The sequence below is a fragment of the Syngnathus scovelli genome, chromosome 13 (genome assembly GCF_024217435.2).
Source record: "Syngnathus scovelli strain Florida chromosome 13, RoL_Ssco_1.2, whole genome shotgun sequence".
Lineage (NCBI taxonomy): Eukaryota > Metazoa > Chordata > Actinopteri > Syngnathiformes > Syngnathidae > Syngnathus > Syngnathus scovelli.
This window is the reverse complement of record NC_090859.1, coordinates 12,841,373-12,865,836: the sequence shown is the minus strand read 5'-3', so window position 1 is coordinate 12,865,836 and position 24,464 is coordinate 12,841,373. Positions and strand designations below refer to the sequence as shown.

At 42.4% G+C, this 24,464-nt stretch overlaps 1 protein-coding gene across 1 annotated transcript in view; it reads right to left on the bottom strand.

Annotated features, from left to right (window-relative positions):
• The window catches only part of cntfr (ciliary neurotrophic factor receptor), a 99,801-nt gene extending 76,240 nt beyond the window's left edge, over nt 1-23,561 (bottom strand). The window contains exons 1-2 of the mRNA XM_049737857.2: nt 23,309-23,561; nt 10,383-10,423 (exon numbers count right to left, since the gene is read on the bottom strand). The gene's annotated coding sequence lies outside the window, so the exon portion shown is untranslated. The remainder of the gene's footprint in view (nt 1-10,382; nt 10,424-23,308) is intronic.
• Nucleotides 23,562-24,464: the final 903 nt, after the last annotated feature.

Here is a 24,464-nt window from a genome sequence, read left to right as displayed (position 1 = left end):
ACACTACAGATTTTCATTAGTCCAAAGAGAGGAAGGGGGGGTGAAAGCGAGAGAGAGAGATTAGTTAAAGGATGAGGTGAGATTCAGTCAAATTAAGCATGGGAGGTACTGAGAAACTAGATTAGTCATTTGTCAGCAACTCGTTTGGCGGAGATCCAGATAGGAAATATTGATATGGAAATGCAATGCGGAATGAAGTCAAATGATATTGCGCAATATATCATTTAATATTGCTTCCAAATGCTCAATTTGGCTAAGATATATTTGACTTCACCACAAAAGGTGCAAAAAAAAAAGCATTCGAGTGCATCAAGAGTCAAAACTGAAAAGCTTCAATATAAAAGGAAGTCGGAGAGAGACAGACAGAAGCGCTTGGTGTGGCGGGCAGCGATGTAGAACAACAAGTAGCCAGGATTAACCCCTCCACTGCATGAGCGACACACGCAACGCACACAAATACGCAAAAACACACCCAGGGCCTGGGAAGAAAAATCCCGCGCCGAACTAATTAGCAACTAAGTCAACTATTCACACAAGAGCAACTGGGGGATTTAGAGAAGTGAGCCGGGCTTGGCCTGAGTTTTGTGTACACGCTCCTCTTTGCGGGTTTGAGGCAAATCCATACGCATACGTTTATACAACATGGAACTGTGCGAGCGTTTCATTAATGTGTATAAATATTCATCAATTGTTATGTAACATCCGTGGCGGCCTGCCAAAAGCCGTTGCTAGGGGCGACGCCCCACCAAGCGTGGTAGTCAACATGTGACTTCGAGACATCACAGTCACGTAACGGCCAATCGCAGCTCGGCTCGTGAATGTCACGTGATCAAATTCAGAAAAATGCTGCGAGGTGATTGGATGTTATCTGAGGAGCTGTTATGTCATTTTCCTTCAACGGCAAGGGGCAAAATGGTCGCCCGCAAATGACTACTAAAACGGTTTGAAATGACAGATTAAAGTTGTTTTCTCTGATGAACAATTGGGTTCATTTTGCAAAGCTATAAAACTCCAATTACGACTTTGCTATCGAATACGATCTTCCCCAATTGTCATTTTGGGCGACATTTTGAAAATGGGTTTAAACCGATGAGATGCTCGGGGGGCTGATGAAGCATGACCTGAAATGGAGCTCCATCTTTTGAGTGAAATAACCTTGAAGGCATGGCATGTCATGTTATCCACATTAAAACTTGTCTCGACAAAATAATGTGGACAACATCATCCGGAACAGATGCTGTCCTTTGGCATTTTGCTATTAAGCGAAATTGTCCTAGTTTGTCATTCACTATTTACATTTTAATTATCTCATTATATAACTAACTAGGCAAGACAATATTTACTTTGGGAACAACAGAGAGGGGGGCGAAAAAATAAACATCATTACGTCTGCCTTTGGATCAGATCGGGGATGAAATCTATTTTCAACTGTTAATTCTTATTTGAACTACAGCACACAACACTGGGACATTAAAACAAATTGCTTGGAGATCGCTTTCAGTTGCAGCCATGCTATAAAAGTGTAATTGAATCTACATTTGGAGTTTTGCGGGCCACTTTTAATCTCGCACGCATGTTCTGCCAGGCTAAAACGGCGCCACGTTACTGTTGGGTGGAGGCTTCGAATGTGCCACCAGATGTTTTCTTTGTCATAATGTGTTTTTAATCACCCATCCTGAAGTCAGATGCCAGCAGGCAGCTTCCAATCTGATTTGCATCACTTGTGTCCCTTCATCTCTTCTCAGCAGCTGAGAGAACAGGAGGCATCAATCACATTTAACAAGACACCCCTCACATGAACTTGGGTGTCTTCTTTATAGAGTTGGTGAATGCCCGCGTACATTTTGACAGACTACAAGACGGCTTGGATGATGGATTTACACTTCATTATGTCAATCTACAAAACATGCGCCGCATCAAAAATAATGTACTATTTTTCTTTACTGTTACATTTTAATTTGTTTTATTTTACTTTTGAATAATTGTATTTATTTATGTATTTATTTATTTATTTATTTATTTATGCATTTATTTATGTATCTATTTATTTATTCATTCATGGGGGTCATTTTTTTTTATGGGGTCCATAAATATAATCTGTAAAACCGGAATGATATTTTAATATCTCACCTGTGTCTTTTCACAAACTATCATTTTCATTTCATTGTGGGGTAAAACAAAATATCCCTTCTGTTTTTTTCAAGTAGTCTTACTCATCTTCTCCTTCATCTTGCTTCCTCATCATTCAAAAAGAATGTCGCCGTGCGTTCACCTCCAGACCCCAAGCTCAGATCAGACATGTCAGCACCTCCGTCACACACACGCAAACATATTCCGAGACAGACACAAACACACACGTGTGTCAGCACCTTTCACACACATTCAGGTCTGCATGTCAGTAGCCGGGTCCACATGGTTCACATAAAAGCCGGTCCGGTAGAGCGAACGAACGGGAGGGAGAGAAAGCAAAGTGGCTGGAGAGTGTTGGAGACAAGGTGAAGGAGATTGGTGAAGAGGGCCGAAAAACACCTCGCAAGAAAATTAAAGCAAGAGTCAAGGGATGGATGGATGGAAAAGGATTTGGAGGATCACCTGCCACTTGAGTGTTGCTTTGTCCATCACAGAAGGCACCTTTGTTTTTATCCCAAGTCTCAGAGGTCTTAGCGGCTGATAGTGATGCACAAGCCATTCCTCTTACTTCTCTCCTACTTAACGCTCTGCGGTCGATAGTCTCTGCTTTAATTGTTTTGGCCCTCTTATCAACTTTAAAGTCCCCCGCTACCATTATTGAGAGAAAGACTATTCCTTATCCTCCCTGGCCTAATTATAAATAAAGTCTTTCTCGTTGCATATGAGCAGACACAGATGTCTATAAATGTTTGACATTTTCTGTCAGTATAAATCAGACTTGTGAAATGCACGAAACTCAACTCAGGTGTAAACAAAGAGTTTTAGCATGAACTAGCATTAGCGGTTGAATCTTTTCAAATGAGTGTCCTGATTTTTTGCATTGTTGACAATTTTGACATTTTCCCTCAGTATAAATCAGACTTGTGAAACAGTGTTAGCATGAATTAGCATTAGCGGTTCCCTCTTTTCAAATGTCCTGATTTTTTGCACTGTTGACAATTTTATTGTGCTGGCCTTTCCATTTTCTCGAGCATCAATGCGAGATGAAAAAGGCCGCAATCACTTAACAGTCCTTGCCTCTCTTTCAGAATACACACACAAAAAAAAAACACCAATCGTGGTGGAGCGAGCCAGGCCCTTCAGGATCAACTTGGGCTCTACATCTTGCTCAAGGACACTTTGATTACTGGATAACATTTTCCCTCTGGCTCCCAGAGACTGTAAGATAATACAAAAGCCCTCTTGAGACAAGAGCAGAAGGCTCAGGTGAAAGAGGTTGCACAGAGACAGGAACACAGAGTTGCTCTTTGCTCAGATTATAACACTAGAAAAAAAGAGACATTGTATCGCAAAGTGTCGAGAGAGTGCAATAGTGCACTCAAGAAGGCTGACGGCGATAATAACCCCAACGAGGAGGTTGCGGCCGACAACACAACCGAGACAGAAAGTAACGAGTTAAAAAAGACGGAGACAGTGCGGGAGAGCTGTGAGAAGGAAAAGAAAGCCGAGCCAGGGAAGTCCAGGAGTCTATACTCGGATCAATGGGTGGCCTGTCCTCTGCTGTGTCTGCATTTCCTCTGGCTCACATAATAAGGCCTTCTCAGTCCCTGGGAGTGCGAGTGTGTGCTTAAAAAGTGCATGTGTGTATTTGTGCGCAGGAGAGAGAATGTCAGTCAAAGAGTAAGTCAATGACCCCTTTGCGCTCAGGTATTTTCTTAATATTAGAGGTCAAGGGGTCATCTTCAGGACCTGCCTCATCAAAGTGATGCTTATCTTCATTAGTTCCGTTAATCAAACCTGAGTGTGAGGGTATTAAAAGTATGTGTGTCAATGGGCTATTACTGACAAAAATCAGAATATTTCATAATGAGCTTCACGAGTAATTGCTTCGGAAGGGATATTGTATTGCTGTCAGGGCCCTTAATTCATTTTCGTTCAATAATCAATTTCACATTGTACATGTATTTGTTCTAATTATTCTTGATCATTCAGCACAACCAGGAGTAGTTCAGTTGGAAAACTGATTTGAGTTAGCCCCCAGTACTGCCATAATGGTTGAAGTGTCTGGCCAGTGGGATTCTGAATGCAATAAATAGTGAGCGGTTTTGCATGGCGCATCATTTCTACTGCAAATAGCATTAGCAAAGCACCTTCCTGTTGCTAAACTGAAATCAACAAACAAAAAACACCCAATTTTTTGGGGTGGCGCAACCGATTAACGGCAATCCCATTCATTTCAATGGGGGATTACGCTTTGAGATAAGCGTGCGGCATTAAACACAGAAATCAAGGTACGACTGAAATAGATGTTGACCGCCGACAGTCGTATTTTTATCAGAGTAAATCTATGCAACCTGCTTCTCCGCTCGTTCCAAGGTTAGGACCCACGAGGGAGAAGACGGATCATCTTACACTAATGCATTATGGCTGCAGGAGGACACACGTGCATGGCCCGTCACACACTGTCCCACCCTATCTGACTTTCACTTTGTCTTTCAACACACACACACTTGTACGCTTTTGTGCAACCTGCGAGTCGTCTGCCCGAGGCCTCGAAGCAAAAATAAAATCTGAACCGATCCTTAGCGCTAATCAATGACTGTATCATGTACATGATTTATACAGCATGGTAATCCTGTTAATTTTAATTTTATTTATACAGTAATTCATATACAATGCTTTTTATTTGCTTTTTTCCTTGAAGCGCTTTCTTGGCTGAATGTTAATGCCACGCATAATCCTCTAAATATATTGATCCCTCAAGACTACACAGCATATTTATTTTTTTTAAACCCTTGTGAACTCACAACACTTCATGATTTCCACAGATAATATAAATATAATTCAATTCCTTTTTTTTTTTTTTTTACATTAGCGTACGTTTGCAGTCGTCCGCTAACTTGTCTCATGTCTCAGTGGTTCCGTCTTGATTAAAGAGATGAAAAATCTCAGGTGACAGCAATTGAAAAAAAAATGTCAAAAGAGAAAAAAAGAGCAGGATGAAAAGAAGACAAAGGTATAAAAATAGAGTTGTGAGGGGGGGGGGCGGTGAAGAATCATTTACCGGCATATGGTGGGTAAGGTCATCAAAGTTTAAATATTCATTATGGGTGTCAAGTCGAAGCTTTTAGATCTAGAGGAATAAAGTTGCATTCTTTCCCCGTTTGATGTTTATGTTGTCTGAATTATGTATCAAAACGAATGTTATAAATACATTTATTGTTTTTTTTTTTTCTCGTTGTTGAGGGAGGAGCTCACCATTCCAACTATGCTGTGAGTCATGAAGAAGCACAATTCGGACAAATATTTTTCCTCGATACTGTACCCAAACGAGCCCCGCCTCTCTCGTTGCCCCCCCCCCCCCCTCCCATGGACTTATTTCCCTCACTGTCTCCCCTCGATTGCTTTCTCCTCTCCACTCACTGCCGGGTGTCCTGTTCCCTCTCTCCCTGGTAGAAGCAGACCTCCTGACGTCTCCATATTGATCATCCCATCTCCCTATCCTGCTATCTCGCACACTCTCTCTGGCACACATTTGCTTTTTGTCACACACACTCACTCACACACACACACACACATTCATGCATGCATTAGGGTGACAAGATAAAAGGGTTTGTAGGCCCTGAGGCAAAGACAGATAAACACGAGACCCGAGACTATACAGTGAGCCTTTAAAAAAAAAAAAACACTTCAATCCTTGGCTTCGTATTAAAAAACGGCCATTTTTTTTTTTTTTTTTAACACAAGCTTTGCACCGAATGATTCCGTGACATCAAGTTGTAAAGATCTGCACAATTCCAGTTAAGAAAACTATTTATAATATTTGCCTAAGAGAAAAAATAAAAACGTGCCTCTCATTGATTGAAGACTATTTCAGTCAAGATGTCTCCGAGATTGTGTCTTGGGACCAATCAGTTCAGCATATGCAAACAAATTGAAGTCAAGAAATAGGGAAGGTCGGGGATGATGTTTGATCAGCTGCTCTCCACTCCATTACAGTAGACGCTATTGCTGCACGCTATGAAAACACAGAGAGCGGGTTCTTGCAGAGATGTGAGACTCTGACAAGCTATTTCATGCCGGCTCCACGCAATAAAATGTGCTGCTCGTGGAATTTTTTTTTATCTCTTAGCATGCCTGTATGTCATATCCTCAAGTTATCTGGTCAGGTTGTAAACTTGTTCACCACATGAATAATTTGTGACAGGTTCTTTCAGGATTAAGATTCGCAAAGTTCATAAGGCTGCAACGATTTTCGGCGCTCTACTACGTGACAAACAGCAATCGTGCCTTATCCATATGCCGATTAGTACTACGTCCAAATCCTTCAGGAGAATGACTAAATCCATTTCCGTTCGACGTACTCCAACCCCCCCCCCCTAAATGTGGCAGCATGAGTACCGTTCCCTATCCGCTGTGCTTTGGAGCTAAAAGGAGGATGCTGTCACGGATCAATACCTGGTGTGAAAAACGATGTGACTTTCAGATGCTGTGGCCACATCAATCACATTATTACCATTAGCTCATCCCTGCACACCAACACGATTCTCTCTCTCTCTCTTTCTTTCTGTCTGCCAGCTCAGCGGATGCCCCTTGTCACAGCTCCTATTTCAGCCTTCTGAAGTTTCCTAATTGATTGCAATTAGAGCCGTTACTAAGCACGGGTGGGGGCTGTGGCAGAATTGCTGAGAGAGGGTCTGTGTGTGTGTGTGTGTGTGTGTGTGTGTGTGTGTTTATTAGAAAGAACGTGAGACGAATAGAGAAAGAGAGGGTGAGATCAATGAGTCAGTTGGACTGGCCTGTAAACAAGCGGAGATGGTTAGGTAAATATGGCAGATAGGGGCGGGGCCAGAATGGGGGGGGAAAAAAATCAGGGGAAGGAAACTGAACTGGTGCGGTGAGGTCGAGAACTTCCGGCGAATATTGTCCGGCTCACTTCGACAAATGTCTTGTGAGAGTTCGCTTGGCGGTTTACTGTCAGAAGGAGTTGCATCTCAGAACTTGGACCACTTCTGGGGACATCCAGTCAGAGCGGGTCATGTTTGGTGACTCTGTTGCTGGGATGGCCGGCCGGAGCGGTGGCTGGAGTTGTCGGGGCATGTCATGACAATAATCCCAGAACTCGGGGATCTGTGGTGAGGGGTAGCTTCTAGTTTAAGGAGTCGGAAAGACCTCGGAGGTCACTAGAGAACGACTTCCGGACAGCTTTGAGGAAATTGTGGTCTACCATTCAGTAGCTCTAGAGGGGGAAGTGGTGCACCGCAGTGTATCGTGGGTTGGGATGCTCTTCACCTCAAGAGTAAAAAAAAAAAAAAAAATCATCCACTTCTTTAAACAGACGGGAGATTGATGAGATAAATAAAGACATTGGGTGAGTAAAGTTGGAGCCAAGATAGATTTGTATTGGAGAGATAAAGAAGGCGGAATGACAAAGAAGAATAACAATGGTGCCAAAGCCTCTTCCATCCTCCGAGCAAACGTAGCCCGATCCTCTTTTTTTTTTTCCTCTCATTTAAATTCCTCTCCTTTGTCATCGCAAGCTCGGCTTTACCCCCGGCAGCCTCGCAAAGGCGCACAATCACTGACATTATTCGCACACGCATCCCGACCTCCGACAGCAAGCGGGGCCAGCCCGGTGAGGCAACCTCACACAAGCGCGCTAATCCCCGTCGATGGATACGCACTTTGAAGCGATGTTTGTTGGGAAGATAGGCTCGGGTTTCCCTCCAGACTAGATTTGTCAATGTGACCCCGGCCTTCCTGCCGTGGCTGTGGAATAGCAAACAGCTTGTCACAGCGTTCAATGTCTTGTCAGCAACATGGCGCCTAGCATGTCAACATTGCAAGTCAATATTGGTAACTCTAATTCTAGATCTTGGGTCGAATTCATTTTTTTCAAGAAAATCAATTGCATATCGCAAAAATAAAATATTAAAGGTTGAATTTGGAATCAACCGTGCAGGCGAGTGACGTGCTATGTCGTCAAAGTTAGCCAACGGCTGGCTTCATGTAATTCATCACTTTAGGACTGCCTTGTCAGCGATTCTCGGTCGGGGCGATGGCGACCGGTGTGGATCTTAATTTGGCCTTGTCAGTGTGCACGGGCGTCATGCACACTGTCAACACAGCTCGGGGTTCAGCTGAGAGAGATCGGGCGAGAGTGAGCTCATGTCTCTCCGCATCCTCGGGACTGATATGCCTCGTCTTATCACGCCATGTCAACAGTGCTCAGGTCAGAGGTCGCCGTCAGAGATACTAATAGTGACTCTGGAGCATTGCAAGACCCAGATAAAAAAAAAAAGACTGTTGTCACTGGACATATATAAAAATATATAATATATATAGCACACATTCCTGTCCAAAATATTGCGTGGCGAAAACGAGACGTATCCCGACAGTGTAACGACCATCATGGTGACACTGAGGGATCAAAGCACGCACTCGCATTACTTGTGACCTCACACACACACACACACACACACAGACAGACACACACAGGCGAGAGACGCAAACTCATAAAGTTGACACTTGTGACCTCACACACACACACACAGACAGACACACACAGGCGAGAGACGCAAACTCATAAAGTTGACACATTGAGTCATCTCCAAAACTTTGCCGACCTGAAAGCTGCAATGGCACACAGAAAGAGATAAAGAGGTTCTCGGTTTTCCAACGTACTTAGTCTTAGAAGGCAAAATGGGAATTAGTTGGGAAAATGCTCTTTGAGTTAGTCAGATTATCTTCCAGCACCCAACAAGTGGGGTGTCACTCACATGAAATGTTAGGCTTTGGCTTCATGGAGATTCAATTCCTCACAGGGACCTCCAAAATATCCACATGGGTTCACACGAGGTTTTCACCATGTGTCTCTTTTTATATTTAACCAAAATTCTTCATATTACTACAACTAACTTTATATCTGCGACCTTTACAACTAGACTGAGCTCCCGAAAAACAAAAATCTATATATAAAATAAAATATATAACTAAAATATGTGTTTCTGTTCCACTGTGCAGCTTCATATTTATTGCTCGCTAACATTTCGCGACGAGTCATAAACCAAAAACTACAACATTGGCCAGAACTTTCAAAAAGTTTCAACTGAGACTAAACATGCAGACTGCAACTATTTTGTAATGATGAATGGATTTATTTATATTAAACATTTCTGGCTGGACTTGAGCATTGGTATGACCAAACAAACAGTTTGATATAATCAATCGTGTATATTTTCCAATTGCATTGCAATTCTCGTCTTTTCTGAAGGCTCAGCGATTAAAACGTCAGTCTCCGTTTTTATATTACCGTTGTCAAGTCAGTCACGACACGTTTCACCCGTGATTCCCATTAGCGGAACACGGAGAACCGCAAATTTGGTAAATGCCATTTTTTCCAAAGGTCAGCTGTTATCTTTTGAAACACGCCTTTCCCAAAGTATCGTGAGCGCCTTGTTTTTAACAATCGACTCGAACCCAAATAAGGTCAACCGAGGAAATTACACTTTCCATGTATCATTTACATTGCAGTAGCTCCATAAGAACTTCATAATGACAAAATCTGACCCGGAAAAAAAAAAAAAAAAACGGTTATTCTTGTAAACCGTAATGAGTGACATCTGTTAAAGCAATCCTGTAAGTGAATAAACACCGAGCGTAAATGTTCAAAGCATTTCGGCGGTTCCAGACTTCCCTGTATGTAACCTTATAGTCTTGAGCTGCCATTATGAAGGTATGCCATTGGCCTCTGCGGAATCTGGATATATTGCTACATGTGCATCCACTCTGTCTGGGTATTTAGTGGACAGGTGCGTGTGTGTTTTCTGGACAGAGGAACCATAGCCGCCTCTTCACTGAATCCTTTTCAACACCCGCCAGCTCACATACGTGCACACATATGCACATGAAGCCTTGGACCAGAAAAGAGGCGACTAATATGGAGACGGAGATGGCTGCTAGTTTACCATCAAGCGTTAGCAAGAAGCTCCTCTTGGATCAAATGAACTCTGAGACCTTGAACTGAGCTGTTATCAGCACATGCCGATTTTGATTTTGCAAGATTTACATCACACTGATTCCAATTCGAGTTCAACGGCAATGATTAAATCAATAATGAAGTTATCTCTTCATTTTATCAATAGAGAAAATATGTGATATTGTGCTTTTTATCATTTTATTTTAATTAGATTTTTCTATTTTTTTTAATGCTAGTATTTTTGAGCATATTCACAATAAAAAAAAGAAATTACCTTGGAAAAGATGAAACTTCCGCACAGTCCTCCTCTTCACCCTGTTGAATAAAAAAACACAGTCAATTAAATTATATTTAAAAAAAGATTCAAAAATCTGAAAAATAGGAATTTAGTCTTGCATTTTTAACAAGGTTGATATCAATTATTTCCCTCAACACACTTTGTCAGACCCTGAGGTACACCGAATTCCAAAAATCCTAAATTCCAAACTGTCCAAAATAATTATTTATGTTTCCATCAGCCTTCTCATTAGGTTGAAACCAAAATGAATGCACGAAGTCTTCTTTTTTCGCTTCCTTCTTTCCATCTGGCTTCCATTCTCTCCACCTGCCCATCAGTCTCCAGCCAGGGACAGGTGAGCCTATTACACGCTTTTCACGCTGTCTGCTACCACACACACACACACACACATGTGCACCCGGGCCTCACTTCATGGTAACTTAGCATGCAACACACATCAAGCCAAATCATCCGTGTTGTAAAACGGCTGTTGCTGCAGCCACGTCACAAACTTTGATGAAGCAGTCTGGTGGCGAATATAAATTCCGAAATAACTCCATTATAGCAGAATAGCTGAGGTGTAACTAGAGCGGCTACAAGAGGATAAGATGGGCTGAGCCCTGAAATTGGGCATTTGAGATTTAAGAGGGGGGAATAAATCCAATTCAATAAAAACTCAAATGCTGTCAGTCTGTTTAAAAGTCAAAAGTCGCAGCCGTGTTTGGCCAGGAGAATTCCCCGGGGTGCCGCTTTGTTTGGAGGGAGGTGCGAGGACATGTGAGGTCAACGTCCATGGATGGATGGATGGACGGATGAATGGATGGATTCCACCAGTTAGCATACATCCTGTGAGTTTACTGAGGTCTGCAGACCAAATGTTTGTTTTGAAATATATATATATTAGTGGTGTTGTTTTTATATTTGTCATGTGTGCCCATTTCATTTTACAGGCATCTCTGACTGCTCATTTGTTTTCAAAAACTTCCATTTCATCTTCCAGCATGACAGGAAGGCGGAAAAAAAAGCTGCAGGTGGCATACAGACGCTGTGCCGCAGCATCACCATGGGGCTTTCCAACTTCCACATATACAAACACAGACTTGATGAACATAAATGTATTTCCATTCATATTCAGCTTGTTTACTTCTTTCAGACTCTTAATTATTATAACTCAGCACTTCTTTAGCAGTTTTCCAATGAGTGGGCATAAAGAAGTCACAAAAGGAACAAAAAAAAAAAAAAATGTGCCAATAAAAAACAAACAAGCAAATCCCTCATGCCTTGCATGGAGGTTGACAGGATTCGTTGGCTGGCCTCAAATTATTCCGAGAATATATTATGCAAGAAAGAAATTAAAAATAAGATGAAAAGCCAAATGCAAACGAAATGAGGGATTAAAGTAGATGGGTGCTAATGACCCTTTCAGCATTTTTTAAAAATCAGCCCGAGTAAAATGTGGCTTTTCGAGTAAGACCCGATTGTGGTATTTTGTCGGAGCTTTGCTTCGACGGAGCTTCAATTAAAACCCAGAACTAGAAAGCATTGTTCGATATGCGGTGGCAAAATTGGAAACGGGCCCTTGTTGGCTCAAAGCCAACGACGGACGGCCATCTTTTGATCATGCATCCACTAATGCGACATCAGACAACTTGGAGAGGTGCTAATTCAAATGAAATTCAAATGAGCTCCTGCGTCTTCACTCGGATCGTTTACATAGATGCACAAAAATATTTATCAAAAAAACTGACTGACAGTTACACAAATAGCATGAAATTGGAAATAAAGCTATGGAAAAATGTCAACGGGCAAAAACACCTGAGGCTTGTTAGGGCTCGGGATAGGTTGGCTCGACCCGATAAGATAGCCGCCGCCTTATCTGTGACCGTCAGACTGTTCACACACATGCCGCGCAAACACAATCTGAGATTTGAATAAACATGAAGCAAACACGGAGCATCCTTTGGCCGCGGTGAGACGATTGGCAGCCGCTTGTTTGGGACCACTGAGTCGGATATCGGTACTGAGCTCGCTGCTGTTTATGGATTGTATTCGTGTGGGCGTTGGACACATGCGATAAGGCAGCTAAATAATCAGCTTAAATCTTTCAAGTTTGTTTAATCAATTTAATCGAGGTGAATATTATTTTCCTCATTTTATACGAGGGAACCTAAATGGCTGTTAAAGCAATCGTAAGTATCGTGACATGATGCTTGACCTGCAGCATGGCGGCTTTGTCAAGCCCACTGTCGAGGTGGTCTTATTAGAGGATTAGATCATGATGGTGAGAGGAAAAAAAAAAAAAAAAAAAGGAGAGGGAAGGGAAGAGGTATCCTGCAGCAGATCATTTGAAGTCCGGCTGGAGCCAATTTGCTGTCAGTAGAGGTTGCGAGGGGTGAGCTGGGAAGGATTTACTGAGAGGCCAAACAGGTTGCTGGGGTAGGGCAAGGTTTATATAAAAAAAAAAGAAAAAAAAAAGAAAAAATATCATATATATATGTATATATATATATATATATATAATTTTTTTTCTCACAAAATTAAATCAATTCTGACTCCCAGAGAAGATGAGCACTTTAACATTAATAATATAAAACCAATCACCATGACAATCCACCTTCATTACTTTTTTCCATGAGTCCGCGACTGAGATTGGATTTTTATTCCCTGGTTTCTTGACGTCATGACAATGAGAGACAATCTGACCATTCAATGGTCATCAAAAACCATAAATGGTAATTAACAACTTTGGCTGCTGGACATTCATTTATCTGAATGGGATCCTCATAAAAAAAGAGTGGACAGTATGCCGGGTATATGATTGTGTGTGTGTGTGTGTTTTGTCGTCATCATATGTGAACTTCCACAATGCACCAAGGGCACACGGTAATAAAACTGTCCCAGAGGCTTCGCTGTCCTTCGCTAATCCGGACCGTCAGCACAATAACGAGCTAGTTACACCGCGGCAACATAATGAAGCGATGTGGGGACAAAGTCAACAAAGTCAAACCATGACCCCCCCAATTAAGGCACATAGAAAAACCAAAAAACATACAGAATCAGATCCGATCCAAAACAAGCGAACTGACATTTTTCCTACAATCGGTCCAAATTGCAATCATTTGGTCCGGACCTTGACCCACTTTTCACCTCCCCCCCCCACAGAAATAAATGGTTGTAACCTCCGTCGAATTGTTCCTTGGCACCATTTTTGTCTTTGGAAAAGGTGTCAGGTGAAGCCAAACAATTAATGTACTATAGATGACTGATGATTTAAGCACCGGTCATTAAATAAAAACGATCCCAAGTCTGTTTTTTCCCAGTTTCGGTTTCTGGTTTGCTATATTTATCAACATATCTTGCCGCCCTGCATCTCCTCACTTTTCCCTCTCCCCCTCCTTTTGCTCATATCTGTCTAAATGTAATCAAGGACATTTCAGGTTGGTGTAGCATCCTGACCATAAAGATGTTTTACAGCCCCCCCCACCCTACTCCCCCCCTCCCCTCTTCAGCATGGCTTGTCCAAACAGATAGGAGAAAAGCCCTCGTGTCAGAGTCACGGTTCAGTGCTTTCTAATTATGTGCTCCCCGTAGGAGCTTGGTCAGAATATTTCATAGAGACCTCTGAGAGCGATAAGACAGAAGGGATTGCTGGACTGAACCAAAAGACTGTGAGATTACTAAACAGTCACCGGGGGGGGATGAAATATCACATTTCGCTTGTGAATTTTCTTTAGTGAAACTTTGTCCGAGCATGACACGATTGTACGATTTGGCTCTTTCGTCTTGGCCAAAGCACATATTTGCTATCATGCAATAAATGTTTGCCTTTTGGTAATGGTGTCATAATTAAGGGGGCGGGCTTTTTGACCTTGCTAGTCGAGATAAATGTGACCCATATAGAGCGTGTAGCCTCGGGAAGATGGAGTGGCGCACATAGCCTCTTCTCGGGGCTCGTACATGACCGGTGTCATTAATGTTGGTGAGCGGCTGCCAGCGGTAATATTTCCCGCGGTTATTAGACCATCTGGCGACCTGTCATCTCGCTGTCTCTCCTTCTCTACAAGTGCATTTTGTTTTCTTGTTTTTCTTTCGCCCCAATTTATAGGTGCCTTGACATTGAATAGTCTTAAAGGTCATGGAATTTCCATCCATCCATCCATTTTCTGAACCGCTTAGTCCCCACGGGGGTCGCGGGCGTGCTGGAGCCTATCCCAGCCGTCATCGGGCAGTAGGCGGGGGACACCCTGAACCGGTTGCCAGCCAATCGCAGGGCACACAGAGACAAACAACCATTCGCACTCGCACTCACACCTAGGGACAATTTGGAGTGATCAATCGGCCTACCAAGCATGTTTTTGGGATGTGGGAGGAAACCGGAGTGCCCGGAGAAAACCCACGCGGGCTCGGGGAGAACATGCAAACTCCGCACAGGGAGGGCCGGAGGTGGAATCGAACCCGCACCCTCCTAACTGTGAGGCGGACGTGCTACCCAGTGCGCCACCGAGCCGCCCGGTCATGGAATTTGACTAAAAAAAAAATAAATGGGGGGGAAAAAGTTGACCGTTGCTCGGGAGAAATTTTGAGGAGACCTTCTAAAGTATGGGTGTCAAAGTCAAGGCCCGGGGGCCAGATCTGGCCCGGCAGATTATTTTATATGGCCCAAGTGAAACGACCCTTGCTAAAATCTGTCCAAAAATATTTATCTTGTCTAACAAATAACATTTTGAAACAATTTCTTTCAGTAACTTGAACAATAACTGAACTGTTTTATAAGATGATGCGACAATAAAGGCACGATTTATGATAACACGACAATAATGGAGGTAAAATAACGACGAATGATACTGACATGGTAAAAAAACAATCTTTTTTTTTTTTTTTTTTTAGACCCGCCATAATAAAGCTGTCAGTGCCTCACGGTAGGAGCGCTGCGCTTAAAAAAAAAAAAAAAAAATGGTCGTGCTGATTTGATTGGCCATGATTGCTGCCAGCCCATACACCCACTACTAATGTAAATAATTAAATGTTCCCAGTGTCTCACATGTAGGCCTTGTTTTTGTGTCCCATGAGATTAGGGGGCGAGCAGGATAACAATGAAATACAGCACACACTCCATTATGTCCTTGGAAATCCATTTAAAGCTTACTTTACATATTTCACGATGCTCCAGGAAGCTCCAATATAGACATGTCATAATCGGAGCTAATTCGAAGCGAAAGCAAGCGATCTCTATTGGATTTTGCATTCGCTAACGTTTTAGTTTTTCAACTGAATTAGCAAAGGAAGGTTTTCTATCCTATATAATTTAGCGACGATGTTGGGAAAGTAAATCAGTAGATATTGCTCAGCTCATGGTGGTCGCTCATCATCCTAATATTTAGAATGTGTGCTTTGTCAATTAAAGTACCCGGCAGAAGTTTTACTCACAGCCAATTATAAAAGAAATTAAGCCGCTCCTGAACTCTGACTCAGCAGTGTACTTATAACAAGTCAGTTAAGTGTTCTTTTACTTTGGTGTTAATGCTTCTGCTGAAGTGAATATTTGGGATTATTTTAATTAACAAGCCTACAGCCAGTCGGGATGGAGTGCAATCCAAGGCCACCGCTATTGCAGATCATCCCCGGGAGAAAATAATATTTCATGGACGCTGGTGAAGTAGTATATTGGCCCTTTTGGATTTGTTCGACTACCAAGAAGGACGTTTTGAAAAGTTTGATTCGGTTTTTCCATTAGTGACTGACTTGATTGGCCTCACAAACATGCTAATTTTTGTGTAGCCACATATTTAAGTCACCCGCCTTGTGATGTAACTCAAAACGTCTCACAATTATTCTATCGAATCATCGGAACGGCTTCTCCCGTCATGTAGTCCGCATCGTTTGTAACTTCACCCAGAAAATCCACCACGGAAAAAGTCATATTGTTTTTACCTCACCCGAGGAAAATCCATCGAGACGGATGACATACGTCGCATTAAGAATCGCCTTTTCTGATTGTCGTAACGTAACTGAGCTAGTTAACAGGCACTCTCGCATTTCATACGGGCTGCCATGAAAGGAGGAAATTTGAAGCTCTATTATGTTTAAGTCCACAATTAAAACAAATTGCCTGTAGTAACGGAGAAATGTGCCGACATTTAACTGGTCCCATATGTACTTTAGTTTAAATACTACGGAACATAATGGCCTCATACCACAACATATATATATATATATATATATATATATATATATATATATATATATATATATATATATATATATATATATATATATATATATATATATATACATATATATATACATATATATATTTTTTTTTGCATTCAAATCCGAAAAGGCCTCGAAGAAAACTTTTCCAAACAGAAGGCAAAGCGGGGATGTTTGACACGATTAGCTTCCTCTCATCTTTCTTTCCCACCCTTGCACACACAAAATGTGGAAGCCATTCAATATTTGCCAGGCTTGGAGAGAAGCAATATGTGGGACCATAAAATGCCCATGACCAATAAATATATTAGAAATGTGTTGTGAGGGAATCGAGGAATTTGTCACGGGGAGGGGAAAGGCGAATGCGTGGCAGGAAATTGACGGAGTGTTCAACATGCCTTCACGATGAAATCTAATCTGCTTGCACAAGTACACACATGCTACTAGCAAAACAATTGTTTCTATACCGTGGGGTGCGGCTCTCATGGCTGACGGACAATGACATTTATATGACAAACAAATAAAGTATCATAAAAGGAGGGGTTGAGACCCGCGGGTTGCGCACCAATGCAGAGCAATGGGAGGACAGATGGAGCTGTAAATGTTACATCTGGAGGGGGGGAAATGGCAGAAGGCTAGTATGACCGCCGCCTCTGGGCACTGAGCTGATGGGTCGATTGGATTTTAAATGCGGATTTTACAAATATGATGAACACTTGGGTGGAAGAAAAGAGCACTCAGCTTGCTGTTTTTGTATCCCGAGATAAAGTTATTTAAGGTTAAATGACACTACTGCTTGTTTAGTATATTTGCACTGATTTATTTGATACCAGTCCGGGGTGTCCATTAAAAAAAGGAAAAAAAACTCTGAGAAAGTTTTAGTTCAGTTATATTTCATTAATTTAGAAATGTTTATCGAAAAAAAAATGATGGTTGCCAGCCCAACGCATCCATATAAATTAAGCCGTCAGTGTTGCGCAATACGTGGCCCTGCATTTATCTGCAATGGTATTTTATGGTGGCATAAATTGTTTATTATGACACACAGTGTTTACAACTATCAGTTTCTGTTTTCAGACATATATTTATTATTCATAAATGGCTAATCCCCAAGCGCGTGGAGGCGATGGAATTTGTGACAGCAAGGCAAAGTTTTCAATTAAAAATGACGGGCACTTGGGTGACAGCTCACTATAATATACGTGAAGATAGCGTGCGAACCTTTTCAAATTGGACCAGGGTCATTCCTGTCTCGGCGATCCATCTCTCATAATTGTCATGTTTATTTTCACTCAGTCACCAACCAATCGATTCCTTCCTTTATTTTCGCCGCACGAGCGCCTCGTTCCTTAACTCCTGCCTGTTTTCCACGCAGGCACAATTTTATATCCAGGTGTTTATAAAGCACTGTAGCTAATTGGTTGAAATGAACTCTCGCTGCCCGCGTTGTGTGAAATATCTCGCTTGTGATTGGCTAAGCTTACAAATCACGCACAGGGGTGACATCGGTTTTCTCTTTACACCCTTTTTCCTTGACTTCTGATCTCTTCTCTGTACTCCTTCCACAAACCCCTGCAAGCAGTGACGACCATATAAAGGATGTTGTTAATATCATTAGACAGACTTCCTCGGAACCCCGGGGCCCGGCCCACTCCCTTTCAGCCATAATCGAGCGTGCAAAGTAACCATCAAAGGAGACATTGCTAATAAACTATCACAGTGGGCTGGAAAAAAAAAAAAAAAAAAAAAAAACACCCTCGTAGACTACTGTGCAGGAAAATAGTCAGTTAAGTAAGGCAAAATAAATGAGTGCATCCTGAGAGGGTGGGTGAGAGAGGAAAGGGGGGGGGGGGAGGTCAATTACCCCTTCCAAAAAAAACATTGTCTAACAAAATCTGGCCACTTACTGTAAGGGGCTTTTGCAAAACATGATGAACTATGTTTAGAGTGCCTCGTTGTCAGCCGCGAGTGCACGCAGGGGAAGACAAAAAAAGTGAGGTTTTTTTTTCCAAGATCGAGTTAGTGTGTCTATTTAGAGCGCCTCATGGTCATGGGTTGGACATTTATTTAGTTTCCCACAATCATTTGTTTAGATCTACAGATCGCTGTCTGGTGTGATATTTACGATACTTCATGGACGATGACACAATCGAAATTAATATTATCAGGTGGTGGCTGTTCCGGCTTTCTGCTGTTCCATTTTACATTCAACATCTTTCGTCAGGTTGAGCGAGAATCACGATTGTTTCTCCATACAAACAAATTGGAGGTCAACCAACATCTTAATCCACTTTGGGAGCAGCATTGTGAATTTTCTGTGTTAATGTGGCCATGGCTGAGCCTCTTTTGTCAGGCTTTATCCCTTTCCCTGCATGTGCGACCTAATGGAAATATAAAAGGGAGCATTGATTAGTCTTTAAAGATCAGAATTAAATAGATTAAAAGATCACCACCCTGAAAAAAAAAAAAAAACTCTACTCACACTTGATCAAAGGAAACGGGATGGACAGCTATTGAAATAAATAAAAATAAAAATAAAAATAAAAATAAAAATAAAAATAAAAATAAAAATAAAAATAAAAATAAAAATAAAAATAAAAATAAAAATAAATAAATGACCTCATGTCTTTATAGTGAACCGAAATGTATAATATTTTTCAATGGACTGAAAGCTTCTCCATTATTGAATTCATGCACTCCCAAAAGTACGTAAACATTTTCTGCAAACCGGTCGCAGTCTCCAACTCACGGCGTAATAACAAACAAAAACATGAAAATAAATGAGAACGGTCTTGTTCTAGTATCCCCGAGCTGGCCATCTGTGTGAGCAGACTTGACTAACAAAAAAAAAATTGGAACAACTAGAAAGTGGTTGTCGCATGAAGAGTAAAAAAGTCCAAATTCGCATTGGTGTTTTCAAAAGCTTTTGTTCAAACTCGATATTTCACAGAGGCATCCTCGCGCTAAACTGCAACATAAGATTCCTTGGCAGAATTTGTTCAGTGTGGAAAATGAGACTTGAGCATTCTTGCCTCTCCACTTCAAGCATCTAATTCCCTTCAGTTGATCTTTTGTGCAGGGAACAAGACAAGCGGATACGTCGATAATTGTCATTCAATCCGACGACATCCGTGCGAGAAAAAAACGTGGAGAAGAGCCTCGTTGTTTTTGTCTGGGGTGCTTTGAAAGTGATTTTGATGTTCCGAGACATTTTGTATTTGAAGCGCAAAGTAACACGAGACCGTTCCGCTTCTTTTTTTACGCTTGTATTATGCAAATGGTGATGTTCACATAAAGCAAAGAGACAAGACAAGAGGCAACAACCTCATTTCCACTGTTACTCTCATTACTTTTTTGTCTTCCGACACAGTCCCACTTATTCTCTAATGTGCGTTTCAGTAAAATTGAGATCCGCCTCATCGTTGAATCTCTCGTCTTGCCACATCACAACCGCTTCTGCTGTCCTCATGGTGACCCTCTGACTTCTCATCTCCTGTCCTCCTCAAGGAGTCAATGTCACGTATGTTGACGTAAATGCCCGACAGCCTCTCAGCCACACAGCACTTATGCGTCCCGGTGTTTGTTCTCATCTTTCAAGCCAGCGCTACGAGTGGCCTTTTTCTCAGCGAGACCTGTCACTTCTTCCTGACCTCTTGACCACCGCCTCTCCCCCTCCGTCAATACGGAACCTGCCATCTCTGACAAAGCTAATGCCTAACTTGTCTCGCAGCCATAGCAAGTGTAAAAATCGGTATTTTCTCAACAAAGAAAATAACACCTTGCAAAAAAAATTCTCAGCAGGGGTGTAGATAGGCCTATTTTATCAGGGCAGAAGCCTCCTGGGATTTTTTAAGCCACCCCATCTTGAGTTTTTTTTTTTTTTTTTTAACCAGACTGGATCAGTGGAGTCGTCAATTGACGGTCAACATGCAAAGAGAATCTATCAGTGATGCAAAATGCATCTCCCTAATGAAAGTAAAAGGTTTGTCCATGACAATCAATGAATGGAGGGATAGATGGATGGCTAATGCCTTGCTTGCTTCTTCATCATCATTTATCCCCGTTTGCTTCCCTCCATACTCTAATGTAGCCCGAAGCTACACTGACACTATTCTGGATCATAGCGGCTAGTGGCTAGCAGCTAGCCACTAAGCAAATGATTTACCAGGTTTGATAAAATATTTGATAACACATTTGAAATGAGTAACCACTCCTTATTCTAAAATAGACAGCAGGGATAATTAAACAGCGTGTGAGCTATTTTCTACTAGCTGCAGGTTGAAGGGAGAAAACGGCAGCACAATGCAACATCTCAGTAATGCATCTTAATTGGGGCTGAATCTGAATCAAATCATGTCGTGTTTTGAAAGCCTTCGGTTCTCATAGATAAAAGCAAACAGCAAGTGGCATCTCCAAACTCAAAGGAAAGAGAGAGGGCATTGCGAGGAAGCGTGGGAGTTTACATTTGCTCCTGCTTGGAGCCTTTCTTCAGACAAAAGATGGGATAAGTGCAGGTACTCACAATTTCATTCTTATTTCTTTAATGTGACGCACGACTGCGCTTCATTTTGTTCCACCTCTCAGTTAGGGTCAATATTATGCGTGGATTTGAATCGGAAGCTAAAATCCAAACTTTCCGAACTAAAATTCCTTTTAACAATCAGGGGAACCACACATTTATATATTTTTAATAAGTCACTGTCACTTCTCTTTGCTTAAGAATAATTTGCTTCACTTATCAACCCTGCCACAAAGTCCATAATCATCCATATCGTTTTTTTTTTACTCAGTCATGTCTAGTCCTCCCTTGAATCAATTTCTTCGGTAAACATGACGAGCCAGTGTCGCTTTTTAATAGTCACTTTTAATATGTTGGTAAATGCAAGTATATGCACACACACACACACACACACACACTCAGAACTCTCTTTTTCTTATTATGCATCCCTGGACCCCCCCCTCCCCTCCTCTCTCTCGCTTTCACACGCTCGCACATACACACACAAAGCCCTCTTCCCGTCTGGTGTTGCTTCCAAGCTAAAACCAAACCATGTGTGAGAGCTACCCTGCGCCGACCTAAACTGTCCAATCAAAAATGGCCGGATTATCTGGAGAGATTCTTTGCAGTCTAGGTGGTTAAGGTCCAAGAAGCAGTAAAAAAAAAAAAAAAAAAGTTTCTTAAACTCAGACTTGAATGCACTTCAGCCAAATTCTGGATTTTCGTTTCCTTTTATTTTTGTTTCTCTATGAAGCTCTTTCACTCTCACTTGGCTGAGATGCCTTCAGTTCCGTCTGCCACTTGTTTTGGGACTTTCCTTGCACCCCCCCTCTCTCATCAATCCCCCCCCCCCCCTCCCATGTCTCCCTCCTTACCCACCAGCAACAAGGCATGAAAACGGCGCTCCATTAGGAGTGCCCGAGCTAAGCCTAGTCTGACACGTCCTGCTTTGATCAGCCGTGAGCCGGGCTAAACACCACACTAAACTCCCAGTCTAGGGAGGAGGCGGGGGAGGAGGGGGAGGGAAAGATGGGACCGCCAAGATTAAAGCAGTGAAAGGAGATTGCGAAAAGGGAGACAATAAAAAAAGAAATAAACATGCTACTCACTACTTTTTGGGATCTTTTCTGCACATTATGGTTTTTGCACTTTGACCCAACCCTAAACCCAATCAGACTTTACATGAGTCATTTTTGGAAATCAGCAACAACACCAGCAAAAGGACACAAAAAAAAAAAAGCGCTCGTCTTTTTTTTCTCCCGAGGAGTGAAGAGAAAAGGGATTTCCGCTCAGTGCTAATCAATCAGACCGTAATAATGGCTCCCATGCCTAGCTGTCGACTGGAGGGGTCAAGGCATCCCGTGACCCAGCGCCCAAGACCCAGGGGCCAAAGCCCCTCTCAGAATAGCACCCCAGGACACACTCCCCGGGCTAATTGTCCGAGCTAGTGTCGGCCTTTTCAATGCCCCCTCCCTTTCCCCACCTTCCACTTTCTCCCTCATTCCTCACTCTTCCCTCTCTTCTTCACAACTCTGCAATCCTCTCACTTTGACTCCGGCGTAAAAGGAGCACGCTGGAGTTGAAAGTCGGAATAGCCAACACCAGCGCAGAGATGGAGTGATGAGGAGGGAGAGTTGGAGACCGTGGCTCGGGACGGAGAGTTCCAGAGAACCACGAAGAAGAGAACCGACTCTTCCGGGACATTGATAGAACAGTGAGGGGTTCAGCCGCTTGTAACGGGCTGGCATCAGCCATATCCGATTCTCTGACTCAGAAGAAGCCTGACCTCATCAACACGTACAAAACGTCAACACGACGAGGAGACGGCACACTCGCGCACAAGAGTCCGGAGCAAAGCCCAGTCCGGCTCGGCGGAATGGCATTCCTTTCATTCCAAGCGCACGCTGCTAATTAACAGCATTAGCTCCCACGGGCAGAGGGAGGGAGTGAGGGAGGGGGGGGGTGAGGCAGGGGTAGATTGATGGAGATGTATCCCAGGGTTGCACCAGCACCACATATTGAATGCCACGCTTGCGCTGCTTCCTTTCTTTCATTCTCACAGTCCCATTCAAGCAAGTCCTTTCTACTCTCAGCCTCTGTCAGGTCCTGCTCAGACAGCACCGATAAGCGCAGCAACACACACACACACATACACACAAAATCCAAGCACTAATTACAATTTCAGGTTAAAAGAAAGAATCAATTGGCTACTCACAGGGAACCTCCTCTTTATTGCCTGCTTTTCCTGATCTGTCACTCCTTATCCTCTTCCTCCAGTGTGGCAAGGGGTGTGTATTGTGTCAGTCCGATAGAGGAAAGTTGCCGTCTCCGTACGTTGAGCATGTGTGTGAGCGCTTGTGTGGAAGAGAGAGGCGACGTGCGCATCTGTCTCGGTGTCTTGCACTGCTCGGAGTGAGCGAGCTGAGGCTGTTTTAAACAGACTGCTGTCCCCCATGTGACCAGCCCAGCCACAGGCAGGGATACACACACACACACATATACACTGATGCACACACACTGACACACACACACACGCTCGCTCTGTCGCTCTCTCTCTCTTTCTGCTTACACACAAATCATGTCCACAGTGCACCCCCTAGCCACCATTCACAGTAGTGTAGGGAGCAGCCCAAACATACTGTACCATGAAGACCATGCATTTCCTAGCCAGATGGATGCAAAAATAAAAAATGCAATTTCAAATATGCACTGATTATGTGCATATATGCAAAATATGTGCATTTTCGAAATGTGTGTGTATAAAAGAAGCACTAGCAAAAAATATACATTCTCTATTTTTCCCCAGTGCAAAAGACTCTCTTGCATAAAAGTTCATTTATTGAAGTAGTGCAGGGGCAACAAAATCATGTCTGCAGCCATCTAGTGGTGAATGTTGATATTACAATTAAAAGCTACAGTCAACCCCTGCATATTCACAGTTTTTTTTTTTTTACACATATTTTGTCAATATATTTTTTTTTTAATTGTTTTTTTTAGGGTTTTACTTTTCATGTTTTGGACATTTTTAAGAGCTTTTTGGAATTGTAAAAAAAACTTTTAATACTATTTTTCCAGCCAGTTGCCCATCCCTTAAGGCAGATGTACAACACCTTCTAAATTAATTAGCAATACTCACATTTGCATATATTCTAAAAGAGTCTTAGTGTGACTTAATAAGCACATACACTAACAGTTTCGTTTTTTTTTTTTTTTCTCTCCCTGCTGTATTTTGGCGTCTTTACCACAGCTGTGGTTCACACCTGGAAGCGCTGACCTTTTCAGTAATGGAAACCTTTTAAAATTGACCTTCAGCTGCAGGTCTGCCTCCGCTGCAATACGTGTTTAAGGAACAACACCAAAGGGAAACAACA